Source organism: Bos javanicus, chromosome 3, assembly GCF_032452875.1.
Source record: "Bos javanicus breed banteng chromosome 3, ARS-OSU_banteng_1.0, whole genome shotgun sequence".
Lineage (NCBI taxonomy): Eukaryota > Metazoa > Chordata > Mammalia > Artiodactyla > Bovidae > Bos > Bos javanicus.
The window spans coordinates 114,137,048-114,161,316 of record NC_083870.1 but is presented as its reverse complement, the minus strand read 5'-3'; the positions used below and the strand labels follow the sequence as shown (position 1 = coordinate 114,161,316).

General features: G+C 43.6%; 1 long non-coding RNA gene across 1 annotated transcript in view; it reads right to left on the bottom strand.

Annotated features, from left to right (window-relative positions):
• The window catches only part of LOC133244920 (uncharacterized), a 72,932-nt gene extending 49,397 nt beyond the window's left edge, over positions 1–23,535 (bottom strand). Inside the window, exons 1-2 of the long non-coding RNA XR_009735552.1 lie at positions 23,222–23,535; positions 21,051–21,165 (exon numbers count right to left, since the gene is read on the bottom strand). This is a non-coding gene — a long non-coding RNA (uncharacterized LOC133244920). The remainder of the gene's footprint in view (positions 1–21,050; positions 21,166–23,221) is intronic.
• Positions 23,536–24,269: the final 734 nt, after the last annotated feature.

Sequence of the window (24,269 nt, the reverse complement as noted above, 5' to 3'; positions counted from 1 at the left end):
GATGTTTGGAGAGTGGCAATGAGCCCTTTCTCTTTTGCTTTTATCTGCCAATGGTGTTTTCTCCTATTAGTATTTATTTGTCAGCATATTTCCATCTGGGTTGACTTGTACCAGTGTCTTGTTGAGTCCTTTTTTTCTACTTTGTCTTTTCCTCTGAAGTAAAGTGTTTTCGAGCTATGAAAGTTTTACGTTATTTTTTAGCCAGATCTATCATTTCCATCCGAGGAATCGGCCACCCCCATCTCTACCACATTTGGGAGAGTCCCCTGGGCCAGGCATTCTGCTCAGACCTGTGCATGTACCACCTGAAATCTTCACAGCAGCCCCCGTGGGGAAGAAGCGATTCTCCAAGCCGAGGTTTGCCAGGTGCAGTGAACCGCCAGTAATGCGGGCGTGGTAGGGCCAGGATGATCGGACGCCAGCTGCTGTGTCCATAAAGGCCAGGTCGACCTGGAGTCAGGCGCGGTGGCTCAGGGCTCAGAGCTTTTGGGAAATGAAAATGCTCATTTTCATTAAGGCTCCTAATTCCTATGCCAGGAAGTGAGCCTGTCTTCACGGATAATTTTTGGTAGGGATGATACAGATTCCAGTGTAGGAATGATAAAAGACCAGGGAGAGGCTGTGACTCATTTTAATACTGTGTTTTGAGAAACATCAAAGCTACCGCAGATTTATCTGTCTGCCTGGAAACACAGCTGTTCCCGGAAAGCTTATCCTTTCATACTTGTCTCAGACTTCATACAGTTGGTGGCCCCTTTCTTTCCATTTTTTTTTCATTTATATGCATAAATTATATTCATTGAAATTATTCAAAAACTGCAGTAAGGTATCTAAAAATAGTTAATAGCCCACTATCTCCTCTATCAACCTTTTAAAATAATGTTTAAATGATAAATTCTTGAATAATAAATAACTGGAATAATATTACTTAAATAACTAATAATTCAATAATAATGAGTACCACCACTCATGGAATGCTTCTTTTGCACCAGGAATATAGCATCATTCATTTACTCAGCAGATCGAGTAAATGCTACCCTAGCATCCAAGTTAAGGTAAATGCTACCCTTATTCTTGTTTCACAGGCAAAGAAACTGAGGTTCAGAGAGCTTAGTAAGTTACATAGGGTCCCACAGCCAGAGCTGGGCTTCCACATTAATGTTTGGCTCCAGAGGCCATGGTCTTAGCTACTCTACTCTGTCCATCCTCGGCAAAAATGGTGCATATGTTAATGTTCTTTGCTTAGATAAACACGGAGGAACATTATGTAGGTCAGATCACCGCCTTGTCTTTCTTTTCCTCTTTTCTTTGTAGCAAAGTCACTTGTTTTCCTTGACAATATACTTGGGTATCATATCAGATGGAAGCAGAGAACACAGTGAATCTTTTATAGTAGTTGTCTTACAGTCTGTGATTGAATATTCTGTATTTAACCCCTTCACCACTCATAGGCTGTTTCCATTTGTTTTCTCTTGAAATAAATGCCGAAATATGTATCCTTACACACAAAACTTCATGCTTTTTACATCAAAATAATGTGCTTTTTACATCAAAAGACTAGATGACTAACATTGGAATTGCTGTGTCCACAGCCTTGCATATTTAAAATTTTAACACATCAGTCTCATGTGGCCATAAGCTATTTCTACCAGACTTTTAAGGAACAAGTCTTTTTAATTTTAAACAAATTCTGTCAGACAAGAGAAAAGAGGGATTACTTTCAAACTCATTATATGAACTCATAACCTTGATATAATACAACGCCATGACATCACAGAAATGAAATATTTGGTCCTATGTAATTCATGCATATAGATATAAAATATTAGAAAACATAGCCCCAGAGTATAAATAAAGATGAGGTGACACATTTTGCATTTGTGCCAGTTGTGCAAGGATTGTTTGATGATACAAAATTTACTACATTAATCAGTCAAAAGAGAAAAACAATATAATAAGCTCAGGAAATTCAGAAAAAACATGTGATAAAAAGAAATGCCCAACCACAATTTTTTAGAAGTTCAGAATTTGGAAACAGAATTTCCTTGAATGGTAAACTGTATCTATAAGAAAAGTAGGACAAATGTCTTCCTTGATGAAGAATGTTAAAAGCATTTTTTTAATTGAAAAATATGAATCAAGGATGCTCTGTCATGATTTCTATTTAACACTGTGTTCCTAGCCAGTCTGTATAACAAAAATGATAGTAATAAATTGAGATAGTAAAATAACTAATTACAAATAGACTATTCTTAAACCAATGATGAAAACATCTCATCGTCTGAATTAAAGATTATTACTATTCCAAGCTGTGCACCTGAGATCCAAAGAAAAAGGCGAACAACTAAACTCTCATTTATTTCACAAAAATAGACACAATTCCACTAAGTGAGTATGTAAAAATGGCTTTGCATCTCCCCACATCCTTATCAGAACACTGGCATGGGTAGCCTTTTCTTTCTCCAGGGGATCTTCCCAACCCAGGGATTGAACCCAGGTCTCCTGCAATGCAGGCAGATTCTTTACCATCTGAGCCACCAGGGAAGACCTCATCAGCATTGGCTGTTATCAATATTTTCAGATTTTGCAGATCTATGGTTGAGAATTTGGCTGTTGTGTTGTTTTTATTTGTACCATTTGCTCAGATGGTAGAAAATCTACCTGCAGTTTGAAAGACCTGAGTTCAATCCCTGGGTCAGGAAGATCCCCTGGAGAAGGGAATGGCAACCCACTCCAGTATTCTTGCCTGGAGAATCCCATGGATGGAGAAGCCTGGCGGGCTACAGTCCATGGGGTCACAAAGAATTGAACACGACTGAGTGACTAACGTTTTCACTTCACTCTCACAGCCAGTGGCGAGGGGACCATCTTCACACACCCACTTTTCTTCGTGCTGGTTGTTCACCTGCCCTGTGCAACCTGACGTTTGTTCTTCTCCTGCCTGCTCTGGGATTTTGGAAAATCTGCTTCCCAGCTCCTTGCTGACCAGTTTTCTGTTGGATTCAGCCACTGGGAGATGCTGGAAGCAGATCAGGAGGATGGGGGAAGGAAGGTCTCTGCAGCTGACTGTAGAGAAAGACCCAGAGTTGACAGATGCTTTTGCTACTGAGCTGGTGGAAAAGTGGGTGATTCCACATTTCACTGATCCAGGCAGGGGCCTTGGACGTCTCCATCTTTGGTCCAGGCAGCATCTCTGGTGGGTCCAGAATCCACCCATCAGAGTTTCAAACAGCCGTGGAGTAGGAGCAACAGGCGGGCTCCAGCCTCTGACCGCTGGTCTTCACCCCCACCTCCCTTTTCTCATCATTTCCTTCCCCCTTCTTCTTTGCTCTCCCAGCCCTTCCAAAACCTTTGCAGCCACCTTACATTCCCTAAACTTGAAACATCTAGAATAGTTTCTGATTGCACTCTGCCCAAAACTTTGTGTATATAATTTGCCCCATTTTCAGAGTTGAGTTTATTTTCATTTCTATTCATTAAAGAAAGCATTATTTCTATGTGAGCTATTAACTTATCTGCCATATGTCCTGCAAACATTTTCTTCTAGACCATGTGTGGTTATTAATCTTGTTTATGATGTCTTTTCCAGAGAGCTGTCCCCTTTGCCTTATTATTTCAAAATCTGGAGGTGTGACTATATGTCCCCAAGCTTATTACAGCTGCATACAGCAGTTTCAGACTTATCTAACGTCTTTCTGATGCCCACTCAGATGTTATTCTCTGGATCCTTCTGAGTTCTGAGGCCAAATTGGTGTTTCTTGTACCTCGGTCAATAAATATGCTGCCTGCCTCACTTCCAAGTCCACTACTGGTTATAAAAATTACACAAAATGCAAAACTAGAACAAGCAAAGGATGTGAAAATTGAAATTATGACTGAGTCACTAAGAAATAGTATATGGTGGTGGTGGTTTAGTTGCTAAGTCATGTCTGGCTCTTTGCAACCTCATGGATTGTAGCCCACCAGGCTCCTCTGTCCTTGGGATTTCCCAGGCAAGAATACTGGAGTGGGTTGCCATTTCCTTGGATTCTTTATGGACTGAGCCACCAGGGAAGCTCAGTGCTACAAAAAATACATAATAATCCATAATAGTCGATCCTTGAGAAAGAACTCCATGATTTCTGGGGCCAATATCCAAACCAAGGAGTGGTGAGAGTGTGGAGGGGGTCAGGCTACGTGTGGCAGTTTTGGAGAAAACCCTACTGTGTGCTTTGCTTCTCCGTCCCTCACCAAGAGAGAGGGAGGTGAGGAGGGCCCGAGCCCTCACCTCAAGCAGAGAGGGGGCTTTCAATCAGACTAACCATAGGCTCTATTTATGAGACCACTGCAGCTGGGGGACCCATGGGACTGTGGACTGGATGGCAAGACACAGGCTGCCTCTCTGCTCTAAGAGTTGCTGCTGCAGTGCACTCAACCTCATTTCTAGGCTGTGGAGAAGCCAAGAATGTGTAGGTATGTCTACGCATGAGAAATGGCCTCACTTGACTGTGAGGGAGAGTCAGCATGAGTCCTGCCTGACAGGGTACACAGAGGGGTGCAAGGACCCCAGCAGCAGGAAGCTGGGACGATACCGGCTTCCTAGATACAAGTGGACATGAACCAGCTCAATGGACATGAACTTGGGGTGAACTCCAAGAGATGGTGAGGGACAGGGGCACCTGGTGTGCTGCAGTCCATGAGGTTGCAAGGGTTGGACACGACTTAGCAACTGAACAACAGCAGATACAAGTGACTACCGGCAAGAGAGGAGAGAGAAAGAGAGTGTTTCCTGCTACATCAGAAAACAAGAACGTCAGAGTCATCAGTGGTCCAGCCCTCCAATGTGAGCTGGTGAGCCCTAAGAGCACTCAGGAAGGAGAAAAATACCTGCCCATCTAGCACCCATAAGATTGCAGCCACTCTCTACAGGGACCCCCAAGGGAGCTCAGGTTGTGAAAAAATGCAGGATACTGACCCAGGATAGCTGGGATGCATGAAAGGAATGATTTCAGTGAGCCCAGACTCTTGCATCTTCTCATACATAGAAAAGCACTAAATTCTTCAACTTGGAATATCTGGATTTCTTTAAACAATAATCTTTTGATGTTAAGACTCCCGGCTCTTTTTTTGTAAAACTTCTATATAACCTGGCTCCTCCACTCACTTCCTCAGAGCAGCTCTCTCAGGGTTACTGAGATGTGATCTCTTGGGCTTGAAGTCCAAAAGCTTCCCACCAAATAAAACATAGCTCTCAACTTTTAGATTGCGACTATTTTTTAAGTCGACAGTAGAGTTGCCCTGGTCAAGGGAACTCAGGAAAAATAGTCAAGAGAGGGCCAACATTAAATGCCCATGAGACAGAGAACAAAGCCAGCCCATGGCAGAACAGAAAACCCACCCAGAGTTCACCCTGCTTACACGAGGGGATATTACCTCTAAGTCAAGTTGATTTGGCTATTCCAGGTGACTGGTTGCTTTAAATTCTGGATTAATGCTATGTTTTGTGACTAAAGGCAGCCACAGGGCTGTCTTCACAGAAGAGTGAGCATGTAACATGCAGGTTTTTATTCACAGGCAAAGGAAAAACTTCCCCCACTAAATGGATATTAAAGGGCAGGGAGAGACAAGAATAAAAGTGTGTTGTAATTACAGCTCCTGTATGTGCTTATTTCAAGCAACACTTATAGGCACAAAAGTCAATAGCTTACTACTGAGCTCAGAATCTCGGCAGAAAATATTAAGAAGATAATTCTAGGCACAGTAGCAAAAGAAGCAGAATAATTAGGAACAAGATAAATCAGAAAAATGTGCAAGACATGTGAAAATAACCACATATAAATTCTGCTGATGAGTATTCAAAAGAAAAACACGATACAAAGAGATACAGACAAAACCCATTGTTCTGTTGTTGTTTAGTCACGAAGTCACGCCCAACTCTTTAATGACCCCATGGACTGTAGCCCACCTGTCTCCTCTGTCTCTGGGATTTCCCAGGCAAGAGTACTAGAGTGGGTTGCCATGCCCTCCTCCAGGGGATCTTCCTGACCCAGGGATCAAACCTGCAGCTTCTGCATTGTCAAGTGGATTCTTTACCACTGAGCCACCTGGGAAGAGATCCAGACCAAACCCATCATTATAAAAACTGTTTATTATTCTCATACTCATTTATGTTAGATATGATCCAATCTGTAGTCCAACAGAATTTTTGAAATGTAATCAAGTAATTCTAGGCTTTAGTTGTAGGAAAAATATATGTAGAATAGCTGGTCATTTCTGAAAAAGAAAAATTATCAAAGAGTAAATATTTTCATAAATTAACATGAATGAAGTGAAAATTCATTTATTCATTCTGCAAATATTTTGAGCATCACCTGACCTGACCAAAGTGCCGTTTGAGATGTGGGTGCCTCCACATAGAAGCAGGAAACACCTGTGAGAGGCTCTTCAGTCTCTCTGTCTCCCTGCAGGGCAATTGGGAAGACACGTGCTCCTGACCAGGTAGCTGTGTGACCCTAGAGCCAAGGACAATCTAGACCTCCACCACGTGGGCTCTGAGGAGTGGTCCAGCGAGCAAGGGAGAACTTGCATTCTCTTTCCAGACTTGACCTCCAAGTCATGCATCACTTTGAGTGAAGTCTGTGAATCACACACCCAGCCAGACTCACGGGGGAGATAAGGCTCCCCAGAACTGCAGAGGGGACTGGGTCTAGCAGAGCCCAGTAGGGGCAGATGGTCATGGCCGCCTTTGGGGTGTCTGTCTGTTGCTGGGGTGGGGGAGCTTCCCTGGTGGCTCAGTGGTAAAGAATCCCCCTGCAATGCAGGAGACCTGGGTTTGATCCCTGGTTGAGAAGATCCCCTGGAGAAAGACATGGCAACCCACTCCAGTATCCTTACCTGGGAAATCCCATGGACAAAGGTGCCTGGCAGGCTACAGTCCAGGGGCTCACAAAGAGTCGGACACAACTGAGTGACTAAGCACACACCCACCCCAATGGCAGGTGTTAACTCCTTGATGACCCTGAGCACGTAGCCCCAGGCTTCCTGGCTCCTAAGGACTCATAATGCTCACCCTTGTGACCCTGCCCTGTTGCTTCACCATCGGTCAGTCAAAGAACCGTGCAGCAGCTAGTCACCTACCCCGTGACCCCTGCTCCTCCCCAGCTGTCTTTTAAAAGGCTTTGCAGAAACCCTTAGGGGACTTTGAGGTTTGGGGGGCAGGAGCCTCCCGTCTCTTGCAGGGTCCTGCAGTAAACTCTGCTCCAGACTCAGACATTTCGGCTTGTTTGGCTTCACTGTGCCTCTGGGCACAGGAACACGTGCTAACAAACTGGGCTGGGACCGGGGAGGGGGAGTGAGGCCCCTGGGGCACCACTTTTAAGAAGGTGCTTACTCTTGGGCTAGGGACTGACTGCCTCCCTAAATCTGGCACCTCGCTCACCCTACCCTAGTTCCAAGGTCAAGGCAGCAGCAAGAAGGAACCTGCATGTTTTGAATGTGAGCCCAGGTCACCTCCTGAGACAGGGCTGCTGAGAGCGCCGGGATTTGTACTGTCCCTGGGTTTGCTGGTCAGTGACCTCACGGAGGCCTGTGGTCAGCAACCTTCCACCAAGAACCAAGTAAGCAAAATGAGCATTTTATGTCATAAAAAAGATACTCAGCTACATTCTCTGGAGACTTATCCAGGTTGTTAACGTATCAATTGTTGTTCCGTTACTCAGTCGTGTGTGTCCAACTCTTGCGACCCCATGACTGCAGCCTGCCAGACTACTCTGTGCATGGAATTCTCCAGGCAAGAATACTGGAGCGAGTTTGACATTCCCTTCTCCAGGGGATCTTCCCGACCCAGGGATTGAACCCTCATCTCAGCAAGTGGACTCTTTACCATCCGAGCCTCCTGAGAAGTCCAGTGTATCTGTTGTTCTTTCCTTTCCATGGCTGAGCAGTGTTTCACTGTGTGGGTGTCTTGGGGTGTTTAATCATCTGCTCTTTGAAGGGCATTTGGGTTGTGTGGTTTCTTGCTATTTTGAATAAAGCTGCTGTGGACACTCATGTGCAGCTGCTGTTGTTCCATCACTAAGTCGTGTCTGACTGCGACCCCATAGACTGCAGCATGCCAGGCCTCCCTGTCCTTCACTGTCTCCCAGAGTTTGCTCAAACTCATGACCACTGAATTGGTGATGCCATCCAACCATCTCACCCTCATGAATATTCAGTTACATTTTCATTTCTCTGGAATCAGTGCCGAAGGGCAAAGGGTTTTAACCCTCGATATAGCAGTTGGGGACAGCAAGATGTTTCTAGTGCTTGGACAACAGAAAAGTGCTTTCTGAGTAAAGGAGGAAAGAGCAGGAAGAACTGAACAGTGCTCGAGCCTCCTTCACGGGAGCTGTGAGCGCAGGTAGAGGTCATGTAAGTATTTCCCCATCTGCATTTCAGTGTCCTCTTCATGCGCACAGGCGAAAATAGAAGCACAAATAGCTGGAGGAAACACAGCCTGTGAAACCTGCACTGTAAGTATTAATTGTAAAACACGAAACTGAGAGCTCTGCAATTACTACATCATTTATAACGGGGCCGTGACAATAGACCAGGAGTGTCTGGTCCCGCCATTCTGTAGTTCGCCTGCAGGTATGAATGTGGGGAGTGATTTAATCGGGGGCCCCTGATAAAGCTGAGTCACAGTGACTATGTAGCACCTGCAAAGCTCTCAAAGAAAAGGGCATCCTCTTAGCATACATATGTTAATTTAAAAGAAATTTAAAGAAAATTTGACTTTTACGTTAATCCAGTACAATGATGATAAAAAGATAGGTATTGGACCTGATGTGAATCAAAGCTTGGTAGCTAAACAAAAATGTACTTCAAAGACAATGAGCAGATTTCCCTATAAAAAAATCGTATCTATTCACATGGAGCAAAATCTTGAGAAATAGCCTCAGAACATAGAATAAGGGATAAAGAAGTTAAAAGATGATAGATAACAAATGTGAGAGAATTTAATGGAAAAATAAATCCAACCATCTAACAATATTCTCCCAAAAGGGAAAATAATGCAGAAACATTATCTGAACATAGGAAAGAATTTTGAAAAAAGCAACTTTCAGGCCTAATAAGTGCTCAATCGCTCAATTATGTCCGACTCTTTGTGACCCCATGGACTGTAGCCTGCCAGGCTCCTCCTCTGTCCATGGGATTTTCCAGGCAAGAATACTGGAGTGGGTTACCATTTCCTTCTGCAGGGAAATGGAGACTTCAGTGTAAAAAAAAATGTGGCCAAACTCTTAGCAAACATAATTAAAATCTGGCCATACCTGACCCTGATCTGAATTACATTTCCCCTGTTTGGCTGAGCCGTGCAGCTCTTGGGATCTTAGTCCCCCACCCCCAGGGACTGAACCCCTGCCCTCTGCAGTGAAAGCATGGAGTCCTAAGCACTAGACCGACAGTGAATCTCCTGAATTACATTTTTAAAACAGTCAGACTCTATAAAAATAATTTTTCCAGAAGATAAAAAATAACTCCAAATGTGTAATGTGTTACCTTCAAAGAATTAAAAGCCAGATTGAACACAAACTTCTTTAGAAGTTCAATCTAAGAAAATTAATTTGCTTTGAAAAAAGCAATAAAATGTAGCCCCTAGCAATTTTTTATTTAAAGGATTTGTAATTAATATTTGCAAGCAAGAAGCTGAAGAACATTTTTAATGCATAATTTCCCTTGTAATACAAGATCATAACTCCTTCTAACATAATAATTTATAAATATTCTTGAGATTTCATATACAGAACCATATTTAAGAATGACTAAGTTTTGTTGAAAGAAATTGAGTAGGTGATAAGGATTTAAATTAGTTAAACCTACAAATAATCACAATAATTCTTTTAAATTTGCACATGAATTTGAAATCATAACAAATAATAATAAATGAAACTAATATGAAAACTAATAACGAAAATAATGATGTGATATGGTTTACAATCTCTGATAAAATTGCAGAAGATTGGATGATGTTGGAATAATAAATCAATTGGTAATCTTCATCTCCAATAAAAAGTAAAACACACTTAATTTTTTTTTAGCATGAAAATAATTAAACATAGGTTCAAGACTTTTCGAGAAATTGTAGCATAAAAACTAGTAAAAGCTGAACTCAGATTTTAAACCTCCAATTTCTCAAGAAGTGAAAGGAAATAAAAGCCAGTGTTTATAACAAAAGAGAGAAAGAAATGAGAGGGTGAAACAAGAAGATATATAAGATGTAGCAAAATACTATGCCAATAAAAGTGTTTTGGATCTCTTATCAAAAAGCACGGTCTGTATTATATGTTGAAAAATTCATTAACTAGATTTCTACAAGAAATCTATGCAAGAGAAATAGATGATTAAATATAAAATAAATTCTGGGCAAAAACAACAATAACAGCAATTTTAAAATATGTATATAAGTATGGCAAGATTAATATCAGACAATTTTAGGAAATAAACACAAAGCAGGACCCAAAGTCATTTTATTTAGTTAGTTATGATTTTTGGTAGCACTAGATCTTCATTGGTGCAAGAGGGCTTTCTCTCGTTGCGGCAAGAAGGGGCTACTCTTCTTGCAGTTCGTGGGCTTCTCATTGTGGTGGCTTCCCTTATTGTGGAGAACAAACTCTAGACCCCTGGGCTTCGGTGGAAGTTATAGCACGTGGGCTTTGGTAGCTGTGGCACATGGGCTTAGTTGCTCTGAGACAAGTGGAATCTTCCTGGATCAGGGACTGAGCCCATGTCCTCTGCATTGGCAGGCAGATTTTTATCCACTGCACCACCAAGGAAGTCCCCAAATCATTTTATATTCAGATAAAATCCATGGCTAAGCTACATCATAAAATATATTTATGTGATTAATAGCTTAATGTGGATGGAGAAGGAAGGGACAACCCACTCCAGTATTCTTGCCTGGAGAATCCCATAGGCAGAGGAGCCTGGCAGGCCATGGTCTGTAGGGTCGCAGAGAGTTGGACATGACTGAAGCGACTAAGCATGCAACTTAATGTGAAAATTAAGAAAAATAAAACTGGTAAACTGTCATAACTGAGTGAGTAGAAGACCTCAGCACTACTCTGAATTGCTGTCATCATGCTATGGAAATGAAACGGCATAACTTAACCGTAAAAAAGGCGAGGGGAATAATAGATATAGTCTACACCTGGTGCTCTAGATGGCTTCACAAAGGTAACAGTAGTTTTGTAAGCACTGAAGTTTTGAACATGAGATTCAGGCAAAGCGCCATGGGAAAAAAAAAGTCTGATTCTCCTTAGGCTAATTAACCATACAATTTCTCTGATAGTTGCTCTTTTCTGGGGTTTACCCCCCAGAGTCCCTGTTTACTCACCGTTCCTTCATTTCTCAGGCACATGGCACCAACCATGTAGGGATCTTTGATCACACAGAGCAGAGGCCGCTGGGGCCTGGAGGGGCTCTGTATTAAATTTCAGTAGCTGTATTTGTAACCTGTCTAGAGGCATAATTCAATCTCCTCTGCTAATGTAATTACCATCTCTTTAACCACTTACATAATCAACCACTGTTTACTAGGGCCAATGTATATTTGACCTTGGGGTGACAATGTGTTTCACCCATCAATGTCAAACAGCCCAGCTGGCCTGGGTGCGTTGAAAATAGATTTTGATTTGGGGGGAAGAAACTAGTTTTTAAAATTATACATGAGTAATACATGAATGGGCTTCCCAGGTGTCTCAGTGCATGAAGAATCCACCTGCAATACAGGAGATGCAGGAGACTCAGGTTCAATCCCTGGGTCGGGGAGATCACTTGGAGGAGGGCATGGAACCCACTCCAGTTTTCTTGCCTGGAGAATCCCCATGGAGGGAGGAGCCTGACGGGATACAGTCCATAGGGTTGCAAAAAGTTGGAGATAACTGAGCATGCACGCGTGCAATACATGCTGCTGCTGCTGCTGCTGCTAAGTCACTTCAATTGTGTCCAACTCTGTGTGACCCCATAGACAGCAGCCCACCAGGCTCCCCCGTCCCTGGGATTCTCCAGGCAAGAACACTGGAGTGGGTTGCCATTTCCTTCTCTGTGCAATACATGAATACATTCTTATTGTAAAAGGATCAAAGATACATAAATACACTGAGGAGATTGAACTCTGTCATGATCAGAGACTCAACCTGGATGCTGGGGCACAGTGTTAGCCCCTCGGTCGTGTCCAACTCTGTGATCCCATGGACTGTAGCCCACCAGGCTCCTCTGTCCATGGAATTGTTCCTGGGATTTTCCAGGTAAGAATACTAGAGTGCATAGCCATTCCCTTCTCCAGGGGATCATCCCGACCCAGGGATTGAACCTGAGTCTCCTGCATTGCAGGCAGAGTCTTTATAGTCGGAGCCTCCAGGGAAGCTGGGGTAACAGTGGTGCCTGAACAGACAGAATCCCTGACCTAGCAGTGCTCCCTGCTCATAAGACAGCCTGCAAGTCTGATTCTTTGAGAAGCAAAAGGTTCACTGCTATGACGATAACACTCAACACCTCTCATCTGGGCTCTACTGGAAAGACACAGTTTCATCTATTGTTTTATTTTCACTTTCTTCCATTTTCTTCCAGAAGATGGAAAGTCATAATTGCTGAGCGTGTGGGTTTACTCTTCTGTTTTTGTGCTGCTATGAGATATTTAAAGATAGTTTTTGAGACGGGAAAAAAAATTCCAAGAAAGAACCTTCTGTTGTTGAAAACTCTAGGTTTTTCATGTGATAATATGTGACATGAAAGCATATAAGAAAAAGGACTCTTTTAAAATTTTCACTGTTTTTTAATTCCTCCAAGAAAATATGTGTGGTTTTTAGGCCCAGAATTGCTGACATTCACCAACAATCCAAATCTGCTTCTGCTTAGAGTTCAGGATGCTCAGAGGTTTGAAAGCAGGAGCTGGAAGGAAGCTTCGGGACCTTGGGGGGCGGGGATGTGCGCGTGCAGCTTAAGGAGGGAACAGGTCCTGTTTCACGTGCTGCCTGTTCCCCGTGCCCCTGCCCGTGGGTGTGTCCCTCCATTCTCCTGATCACAGGCTGAGGCCCTTCTGGACTCGGCTGTGACTGAGGGTCTGTAGTGGCTCATATTCCAGGCCAACTTGGGAAACCACACTTGGTTCCTGGGAGCCCAGGGTGGTGAGGGTTGTGAGTGCTACACCTCTGATGGGTGGGAAGAGGGATGGTGGCCCCCACGACTGTCATAGGGTTTAGCAGCATTTACCCTTTAGGCTCTCTTCACCCAGCCCGACCCCATCTTCATCTACTTCTGGTTTATTCTTTATTTTGAAGATCACCAATTTTACCCATTCTTGCTTTCATATTTAGTTATAGAAGGTAAGAAATATAAGAAAAATCACTCAGCTCCTCCAGCCTGTCATCTAGTACGTAGCTATTCTTTACCAGGGTAGCCTTCCTGAATTCCTCCTAATTCATTTAGAGCTATTTATATTCATTGGCAGACACATTCATATAAAACAGTGTGTGTGTGTGTGCACGCGTGTGTGTGTGTCAACTCTTATTATACAAATATAATTTTTTAAACAAAACTCTCATGGACATATTTCTAGATTAGTATGTATAACTACCTCATTTTTAATGGCTTCCTGCTGCTGCTGCTGCTGCTAAGTCGCTTCAGTCATGTCTGACTCTTAGCGATCCCATGGACTGCAGCCTACAAGGCTCCTCCGCCCTTGGGATTTTCCAGGCAAGAGTACTGGAGTGGGTTGCCATTGCCTTCTCCAAATGGCTTCTTAGAGTTCCTCTATTCAAATCTACAGTGATTTATTCCATCATTCTATTTTGCTACAAATGAAAGTGTTTTTCCAGCTTTTCCCCTATTGTCCCCAATTATTTTCTAGCAATAAAAACCGAACATCCTGGAACATTATTTGTGCTATTATTTTCATAGTATGGATGCTCTGCAGTGTCATTATGGAGTCAAAGCGTATGGTATTCCATTAGCCTATTCAAAACGGTGTTGTTGATACCCTAAGAATAGACATTAAATGGAAGAGAATAAATAAAAAATCTAATATAGAGAAATTTAATATCAAGAAAATGTAGATTTTCTAAATGCTAATGGAAGTATAAATTCAAATAAATATCATTGTAATTAACCATATATTTGCAAAAATATACTTGATATATTCCTCAGACAGCATACAAAGTAATTTCCATGTGGATTAGAGATCCAAATGACATAACAACTATTTAAATATTACCAGAAAATATAAAAGATTTATTTTCCTAACCAAGGAGGAGTGAGGGGTGGAGATGGGAACAGGGTGGAAAGCCAGTCTTTACAAGAAGAAAGCTTATAAACCACACATAATAATATGGACATACTTGATTTCACGAAAATTAATGCTGTGCATATCACACACACAAACATACAAAGTGAAAGGCAAATGACAAACTGATCATTTAGCATATTTAATAGCAAATGCAATATTTCTGCTTTATTGACAATGCTACAGCCTTTGACTGTGTGGATCACAATCAACTGTGGAAAATTCTGAAAGAGATGGGAATACCAGACCACCTGATGTGCCTCTTGAGAAACCTGTATGCAGGTCAGGAAGCAACAGTTAGAACTGGACATGGAACAACAGACTGGTTCCAAATAGGAAAAGGAGTTCGTCAAGGCTGTATATTGTCACCCTGTTTATTTAACTTCTATGCAGAGTACATCATGAGAAACGCTGGTCTGGAAGAAACACAAACTGGAATCAAGATTGCTGGGAGAAATATCAATAACCTCAGATATGCAGATGACACCACCCTTATGGCAGAAAGTGAAGAGGAACTCAAAAGCCTCTTGATGAAAGTGAAAGTGGAGAGTGAAAAAGTTGGCTTAAAGCTCAACATTCAGAAAACGAAGATCATGGCATCTGGTCCCATCACTTCATGGGAACTAGATGGGGAAACAGTGGAAACAGTGTCAGACTTTATTTTTCTGGGCTCCAAAATCACTACAGATGGTGACTGCAGCCATGAAATTAAAAGACGCTTACTCCTTGGAAAGAAAGTGATGACCAACCTAGATAGCATATTAAAAAGCAGAGACATTACTTTGCCAACAAAGGTCCATCTAGTCAAGGCTATGGTTTTTCCAGTGGTCATGTATGGATGTGAGAGTTGGACTATAAAGAAAGCTGAGTGCAAAAGAATTGATGCTTTTGAACTGTGGTGTTGGAAAAGACTCTTGAGAGTCCCTTGGACTGCAAGGAGATCCAACCAGTCCATCCTAAAGGAGATTAGTCCTGGGTGTTCATTGGAAGGACTGATGTTGAAGCTGAAACTCCAATACTTTGGCCACCTGATGCGAAGAGCTGACTCACTGGAAAAGACTCTGATGCTGGGAAAGATGGGGGGCAGGAGGAGAAAGGGACGACAGAGGATGAAATGGTTGGATGGCATCATTGACTCTATGGACATAGGTTTGGATGGACTCTGGGAGTTGGTGATGGACAGGGAGGCCTGGCATGCTGTGGTTCATGGGGTTGCAAAGAGTCAGACACGATTCAGTGACTGAACTGAAGAACAAATGTGTTCAATAGGTAAAGATTTCCTATTAGACAAAGATAAACATCTCAACCAAAAGAATACGAACAAATAATTAACAGACATTGTACAGAGACGTAACGCATTAGAAAAAGATGCTCAACTCTGCTAATGAGGAAAACGAAAATTGAAAACTCAGGAAGGAACTATTTTTCTACCTTTTATTTAAAAAAAAAAAAAAACTGATAATAGCCAGTAGTGGTAAAACCTTGTACAAATGGGTATTCTTATATACTCTTAACTGAGGTTTAAATTTGTGTTCTTTAGAAAATAATTTTGCAGATTTTATTTAAATATTACATTCCTAGTCTTTCTAGTCTTCCTCTTGATGAAAAGACTTTCCCTGGGACTCTAGCCCTGTTCTAGGCTCTTAGGGAGAGCTACGATTTGAGTACCTCTGCTTGCTCTAAGGGGTTGGTAGATGCCTATGTCTCTGACACCACAGAGCGGGTCACCCTGCACAGGCAGACTGTCTACCTGTGCTCATCTCATTCAAGCAAAAGTCTTATTTAAGACTGACTACCCTCTATAGTTGGCTTCTCTGATAGCTCAGCTGGTAAAGAATTCACCTGCAATGGAGGAGACCCTGGTTCGATTCCTGGGTCAGGAAGGTTCCCCTGGAGAAGGGATAGGCTACCCACTCCAGTATTCTTGGACTTCCCTGGTGACTCAGATGGTAAAGAATCCACTTGCAATGTGGGAGACCTGGGTTCGATCCCTGGATTGAGAAGATCCTCTGGAGGAGGGCATGGCAACCCACTCCAGAGTCTTGCCTGGAGAATCCCATGGACAGAGTCGAACACGCCTGAGCAACTACACACAGAGACACCCTCTATAGTAGTTGGAGGTGCTCCTTTGCTTGAAATCTTGATTTCCAAGCTCCAACTTTGTGCAAGCCCCATTCTCTCTTTGTTCTTGGACAGAAAGAATGAATGAATAAATTTTAAAAATAAACATTGCATTCCTGATGAAGTAGTATCATGCAAGACTTAAGTAATGCTTTATAAAACAATTAAGAATGACAAGAAAGCTTAAAACCACCATATATTCTTCTTTCATTTATTCTGGAAATAGAACTGCCATACAACCCAGCAATCCCACTGCTGGGCATACACACTGAGGAAACCAGAATTGAAAGAGACACATGTACCCCAATGTTCATCACAGCACTGTTTATAATAGCCAGGACATGGAAGCAACCTAGATGTCCATCAGCAGACTAATGGATAAAAAAGCTGTGGTACATATACACAATGGAATATTACTCAGCCATTAAAAAGAATACATTTGAATCGGTTCTAATGAGGTGGATGAAACTGGAGGCGATTATACAGAGTGAAGTAAGCCAGAAAGAAAAACACCAATACAGTATACTAATGCATATATATGGAATTTAGAAAGATGGTAATGATAACCCTGTATACGAGACAGCAAAAGAGACACAGATGTATAGAACAATCTTTTGGACTCTGTGGGAGAGAGCGAGGGAGAGATGATTTGGGAGAATGGCATTGAAACATGTATATTACCATATGTGAAACAGATTGCCAGTCCAGGTTCGATGTATGATACAGGGTGCTCAGGGCTGGTGCACTGGGATGACCCAGAGGGATGGGATGGGGAGGGAGGTGGGAGGGGGGTTCAGGATGGGGAACACATGTATGTGTTCATGTCAATGTATGGCAAAACCAGTACAATATTGTAAAGTAATTAGGATCAAAAACAAATTAATTTAAAAAAAAGAATGACAAGAAAACTTAATAACCACCAAATATTCTTCTTTCATTTATTCTCTGTTAGAACGAATAATGGTTTTTCTACTCTTGATTGTTTTTAAAGAAGCACCATTTAGAGACATTCCCCAATTCTACTTTTCTATTTTCTATATTAACCTCTCTGTTCTGCTTTTACCAGGCTCTCACTTCTTAAGTTGCACGTGTAGCATTTAATGCATTTTTAAATTAATCAACATGTGGAAGGCGATGAAGTTATCTCTAGGGATGACTTTGGCTGAATTACATTATTTTGATATGTAGTATTCTTATGACCATTTTCTAAATAATAGGATGGTGAGGAAGTAGAGTCAATGGGTATAGATGACCCTTTTAAGACAGAAAGGGAAGGAGCATGGAGGAAGCAGATGGAGAGGAGTGTGCAGTCAGGAGGGGAGTCTCCTTGAGACTAGAAAGAGCTAAGCACATGTAAATGCTGATTGGGAAGAGCCAGTGAAGGGAACATTGACAGATAGCATAGAAGTGGGAAGAGATGCCAGTAGAGTCGGGCCCTGAGGATAGGAATATTGAGCACTGTCCGTGGTGGCTCCTTTCAAATGCACGGTCATTCTGAGCATGTTGCCTTGGCTGCCTCCAGAGAGGCTCGGAGGTAGAGAATGGGCTTGTGGACATAGCCGGGGAAGAAGAGGCTGGGGCAAGCTGAGAAAGTAGCATTGACATGCGCACACTGGTTGGTTGGCTTGGTTGCTAAGTCGTGTCCAGCTCTTGTGACCCCAGGGACTGTAGCCCTCCAGGCCCCATTGTCCATGGGATTTCCCAAGCAAGAATACTGGAGTGGATTGTCATTTCCTTCTCCAGGGGATCTTCCTGACCCAACAATCGACCATGCATCTCTTGCATTGCAAGCGGATTCTTTACTGCTGAGCCATCAAGGAAGCCCATATATACCCTATGAGAGTTGGACAGAACTGAGCGACTAAACACACAGTGGGTGAAATAGATAACTAGCAGGAAGCTGCTGTATAACACAGGGATCCCAGCCTGGTGCTCTGCGATGAATTAGAGGGATGGAATGGTAGGGGAGGGTGGCTTAAGAGGGAAGGGATATACATACATACATATACATATATACATATAATTATAACTGATTCACATTGATGTATGGCAAAGACCACCACAACCTTGTAAAGCAATTGTCCTCCAACTAAAAAAAAAGAAACATGCCAGCTCTGGGCCCCTCTCCTCTACATCTGCCCATCCCCATCACCCAACCAAAGTTGACTCGTGTTCTGGATCCAGCTGGTGCTACAGGAGGAAGTGGAACAATGTTGAGTTCCCATGTGTAAATTGTCTCTGCTGGGCTGCTCTCTGGACTTGGCTTGGGCTGAGCTGGCTGGCTTGGGATGCACAGACCAGCAATGGGAGGAAAGGAGTCCAGCTGGAAGTAGACTCAGGTCAAGTTGCAACCAGAAACCCCACACACCTGCTCAAAACAGAGCTCTGATAGTCTCATCCTCCCCTAAGGCCTCTGATGGCTCTCCAGTGCCCATGCAACACACCCAAACCCTCCCAGTGGCTTTCCAGGGCTTCTGCTGCAGAGCTGTAGGTAACACTTCTGGATCTTCCATCACACTCTTTCTCTAGGGGGCTAGAATATTGCCCTCACTTCCTTTGTTCATGCCTTAAATGTCGGATCCTCTCTTTCCTTCAAATTTATTGCAAAAGCCACTTCCTCCACAAAGCACGATCTGGATTCCCATACACAGAAATTACCTTCATTCTCCTCTAACTGCCATCACCCTTACTTTGTGTCCTCTTTCAACACCAGGATCCCCATCTTGAGCCTAAATCACTTCATTTGGAACTCAGCCAAGCCTGGAAAGTCTGTAGGATGCCCGGGATGAAATTTTCAGGAATCAATTTACCTGGGAGACCATGCACCTCTTGACAAGAACTCATCCTGAGGGAACAAAACCAAGGCCAGCAGGAGGTCAGTGACAATGAACTTGAAGACAGTAGCCATCTAGGCACCAGAATCCATACAGATATCAGCACTGGGGTTGACCTTGTGGGCGAAGACCAGCCCCAGGGACTGCATAAGATCTCAGAGGCCTGGGCATCAGTGTTGGCAGCTCCAGGGAGGATGTCCAGGCCATCTGACAGCAGCAGGGACCACGTTGGCAAATGGAAGAATGTGAACTTGAAGCCACCTAAGTCAGGAAGGAGGATGTATTGGCTCACACATCCTGGAAAGATTGAAGGCAGGAGGAGAAGGAGACGACAGAGGATGAGATGATCGGATGGCATCACCAACTCAATGGACGTGAGTTTGAGCAAGCTCCAGGAGTTGGTGATGGACAGGAAAGCCTGGTGTGCTGCAGTCCATGGGGTCACAAAGAGTCAGACACGATTGAGTGACTGAACTGACCTGACTGACAACCCGGAAGGCCAGGGCAGAGTTGGCCTCTGGGAACCCAGATCCCAGGGTGGAGATGACACCCTCAGGTGTGACTTTGCTCCCTACCTCTTCCTTCTCTGCTCTGAGCTTGTTCCCTTCATGTGCAGTGGGTTCACCCTTATGCAGCCATAGTCCTGGCCATCGTTGGCATTGCCTACTGTCATCCCAACTTGGTTACCCGGAGCACACCTCAGTACCTGCAAAGGTGGATTGGGCTTGGGGAGAACCCCTGTGACCACCCACAGACTAATCAAAGAGGCCAGTGGAATGAATCAGGAATATAAATGGGTAGTCACATGGCAGTGAGCTGGTTGTAGTAGAGGAGGAAGTGTTTCCCATAGGAAATGATGATCTGACTACCCAAGGAGGGCAGTGCTCTATGGAGGTGTCTTCAAGGGCACTGGGAGCAGAGCTGCAGTGGAGACATCCCTGGGACCCCATTGGGAGAGAAGAATGGTGGTGGATCTCCCCAAGGAGACCAGGGGCCATGTTTCCTGAACGCAGGAGGCTACCGGAGCCAAGTGGGAGGAAGTTGCAAAGGCAGAGATCTCACAACTTAGAGGTACCCCTCTCGTGATAGTTTTTATCGCCTAATTGTGATGCCCTGAGTGAACTGGGTCACACTGCTTTGTTATAGACATTTGTAGGTGTAAATTACAGTCCTTACAAAGTCCTGAGTTCCTTGATCACCGGACCTGTTTCTGCTCCCCCAGAGGACACAGCCCAGCACCTTACGTAATGCAGAAGATGTAATTAGCAGTCAAATGTATTCATTTTTTATTGTGATCAAAAGGCCCAGCTTTACCTTTTTATCTGAACCTATCATTTGGGACATAAATTAATCCCTAACACTGAGTCAGCCCCTAATAGCCATGGTGTTGGGGTCCCTGTTATGGAGCTACTCAGGTGCTCCTACCAAAGTGCCAGCAGCGGAGGTTACAACATCTCAGACATGATGGTCCCTTCCCCCTCCTATTGTGCCCTGCGGATCTCAGAGAACCTCTGTCAGCTGGTCCCCAGGGTATTTCCAGAAGGGAAGGGATGTGCGACTTGCTCCTGTTCCAGATAAAGCTTTGAGGCAGGTCTAACCTCTGCGTGTTCGGACTCGAGCCCAGGACTTGTTTCGACATGTTGCCCTGCCTGCTGGTAAGGACGGTTCTGGGTGAATTACATCTTTCTGAAGAGCGTGAAGTTTTTGCCAAACAGCGCCTTTCCTTTTGCTGGAAACTACAACTTCCCTGATATGTAGACACTTTTTGCCGTGAATCAACGACCCAGACCACTTACCACAAATTACAAATGACAGGCTGAAATGAGCATTGTCGTGTGAATTTCCATCTCAGTGCCTTCAGAGCTCTAGGGAAAGCCGCTTGGTACCCCATCCCGGTCACTGGAAAGTTGCCTGATGAAAATGGAAAGAAAAAATGTAACCCCCTGCTCCCGCCCTCTGCCTCTCCAGACCCCTGCCCTCCATCTCCCCTCTGTTTCACATCCTATGACTCACGGGACCTGCAAGTGAGTCACTGAGATCCCCGCAGTGAGTGTGCTTGGCCAGGGCCAGGTACCCTTCTTGTCAGGAGGCGCCTCCCACACACACTCCTTACAACGTGCCCCAGCAAGCCTTGGGAAGAGAGAGACCTCAGAGCTGCTGTCTCCTTGCTCAAGCTCTCTCTTCCCCATTGAGAGACATCCTTACACCAACCCTCCAGGCTGAAGGCAGTCAGAACTTCCTGCAGTTAAACAACTCTTGTGGGTGTTAGATTGTTTTTCAAACACAGAGAACCCTTCGTGGTCCCCCCCTCACCTGGTCAGGGTCTGAAGACACTGCCTCTGTGTGTCCAGCTGCAATGGTGAGAAATCTCACAGACCCTCACAAGCTGATGATTTCTGACAAATTGGAACCTAAGCTCTTGGTTGAGTGTGCTGTGTTCAGTCGCTAAGCTCTGTCTGCCTCTTTGTGACCACATGGACTGTAGCCTGCCAGGTTCCTCTGTCCATGGGATTCTCCAGACAAGAATACTGAAGTGGGTTACCATGTCCTTCTCCAAGGGATCTTCCCTACCCAGGAATGGAACCCAGGTCTCTGCATTTCAGGCAGATTCTTTACCATCTGAGCCACCAGATAAACCATAAGTTGCTTGGTTAATAGAGCATATTTGCAGAAAATATTCTTGGCACAGTGCCCAAGAATTGGTACCTCTACATAGATTAAATTTCTCTTCCTTTCCCTTACGTCTTTTTCTATTTTCTTTCCTTTTCTCTTCTGTATTAGCATGCAAGCTTTTAGAAAGCAGAGTGCTGACTATCTGGCCCAACTCCTTGAATCATGCTTGGCGCATGCTGAGCTCAACAGATATTTGGTTTATTGACTGATTTTTCAAAATTGATGTCAGAATGTTCTGAGCTCAGGGAGGTAATGGACCTTCTCTGTTTTCTTCCCCCAGTGAGTCACCCATAGACTCACTGCAGGATAACAATGGCAACGTTTTACATGCTAGACACAGTGTTACACATTTCACATAGGAGCATCTCACTGAATCCATGCAAGACTCTATGGTGTTGGCATTGTTATTATTTGCATCTTTACCACCAATGAAACTAAGATTCTGGTCTCTCCAGCCTACAAGTGGATGAGCAGGGATTTGAACCTAGGTCCTGCTGACTGCAGAGGCTGTATCCATCCCTAGGTGTGTGTCAACAGGTCAGATTAATCACCTTTATGTGACCCAAGTGGAGAAGGAAATGGCAAACCACTTCAGTATTCTTGCCTGGAGAATCCAATGGACAGAAGAACCTGTGGACTACAGTCCATGGGGTCACAAAGAGTTGGACACGACTGAGCAACTAACACATGTGAGACCAGAGAGAAGTGACATTTCATTCAAGTTTCAGCAGGGCAGAATGCAGGGGTATCACATCAAGATTGCTGGGACATTGAGTCAATGACGAAGAAACCCATGAGGGCAGCCAATCTAAGCCACACAGCCCCACAGTATCATAGAGAAGCCCCCAGTCTCACAGGACGTGACCAGGACTCTACTGAAGAGCAGTTATTCCAGGAAACCAGGTCACAGAGAACCAGATCCTCACCTTGATGGGAACGCAGACTGTCCTCTCCATCACTGAAGTGCAGGCATCTCAGGGGTCATGAGATTCCTCTGCCCAGACCCCAGCCTGCACCAGGTGCGGGTAAGTGTGCCCTGCACCCCATCCTGTTTGGTCTTCTGAACTCCAAGTGGGCAATCTCTGTGTCTCTTGGCTCAACTCAGATAAAGACTTTTTCCAAATGAATTTTATCACAGATGAGTATCTGTGCCTATCTAGCGTAAATATGTATGTGTGTATATATATGATATTATACACACACACAAGTACCCCTACTGAACGCAGAGTTCTTTGCCCAGTATAATTGAAGGTCAGTAATATCCACACATGGAACAACCAGATTAGGCACAAACCTCAGCACCTGGACCAACGTTCCTCTCCTCTCATCCCCACGTGGTCTATGGTTGGTGGGCTGGCGTTGCTTCTAACAGCAACATTTGCTTTGCGTTCAGAGTCTCCTCTCCTCAGTAAGAAACATCATGGCTTCTCAAGTGTCTGTCCAAATAGTCTGGCATAGAGAGGTGTCTCTGATTTGCTCTGTAAGGGCCACTCCCGGTGGTGTTTGGCACCAAATGCTGTGGACACAGTTTTCCCCTTTGACCTTGGCTGGGGTCACCAGGCCGCCCTACTTGAGCAGCTCCAGCACTGCTAATGCAATTCCTATCAATGCTTCTGTTTTGAATGAGTGACTCTGGATTCTTTGTTCAAACAAGTCTTTCTTCTGAGTATCAATAATTAACTGCTAAACCGGTTAAGTCCAAAGCTCTCTCAGAAAAATTGTTAACATTTAACCATGAAGACAATCCTGGTTTACATTTGTTACATATATTTTTTTCTTTATATTGTATGCTCTAGCAAACCTAATCATTTTGATTTTGCAGCTGCTTGATAATCATGTCCTAATCTTTCTTTCACTCAGTGTATCTTTGAAAGTTCTAGAAGTACATATGTTAGCCTCAAATACATTTCTACTAAGCCCCAAGCAGACCCAGGATCCTGACTGTGCTCCAAACCAAATTTTACTGTTAAGTATAAATTGCTACTTTGTTGATGTTTACTTTAATGTTTTTAATAAATGTTTATCCACCAAATATGAAAGAGAACAATTGGCATGCAGTGAACATATATAACAGGCTACTTTGTGTAGTTAAAGGGCAATGCCATCTGTAGCCTCTTTTATTTAGCCAAGGTAGCTCAATTTTTTCCATCGATAACAATAAACAATGAAACCTCATCTGTTTGGGGAACGGTGAAGAGGGACTTCATATTCAATTACGTGTTATAGTTATTAATCATCCAGCTAATTGGCTGAGGAATACCATTGCCTAGGGCAGTATAAATTAGTTTGACCCAACAGTATTTGCTTAATCAGATTTCACAAATAAACTAGTGGAAAAATAA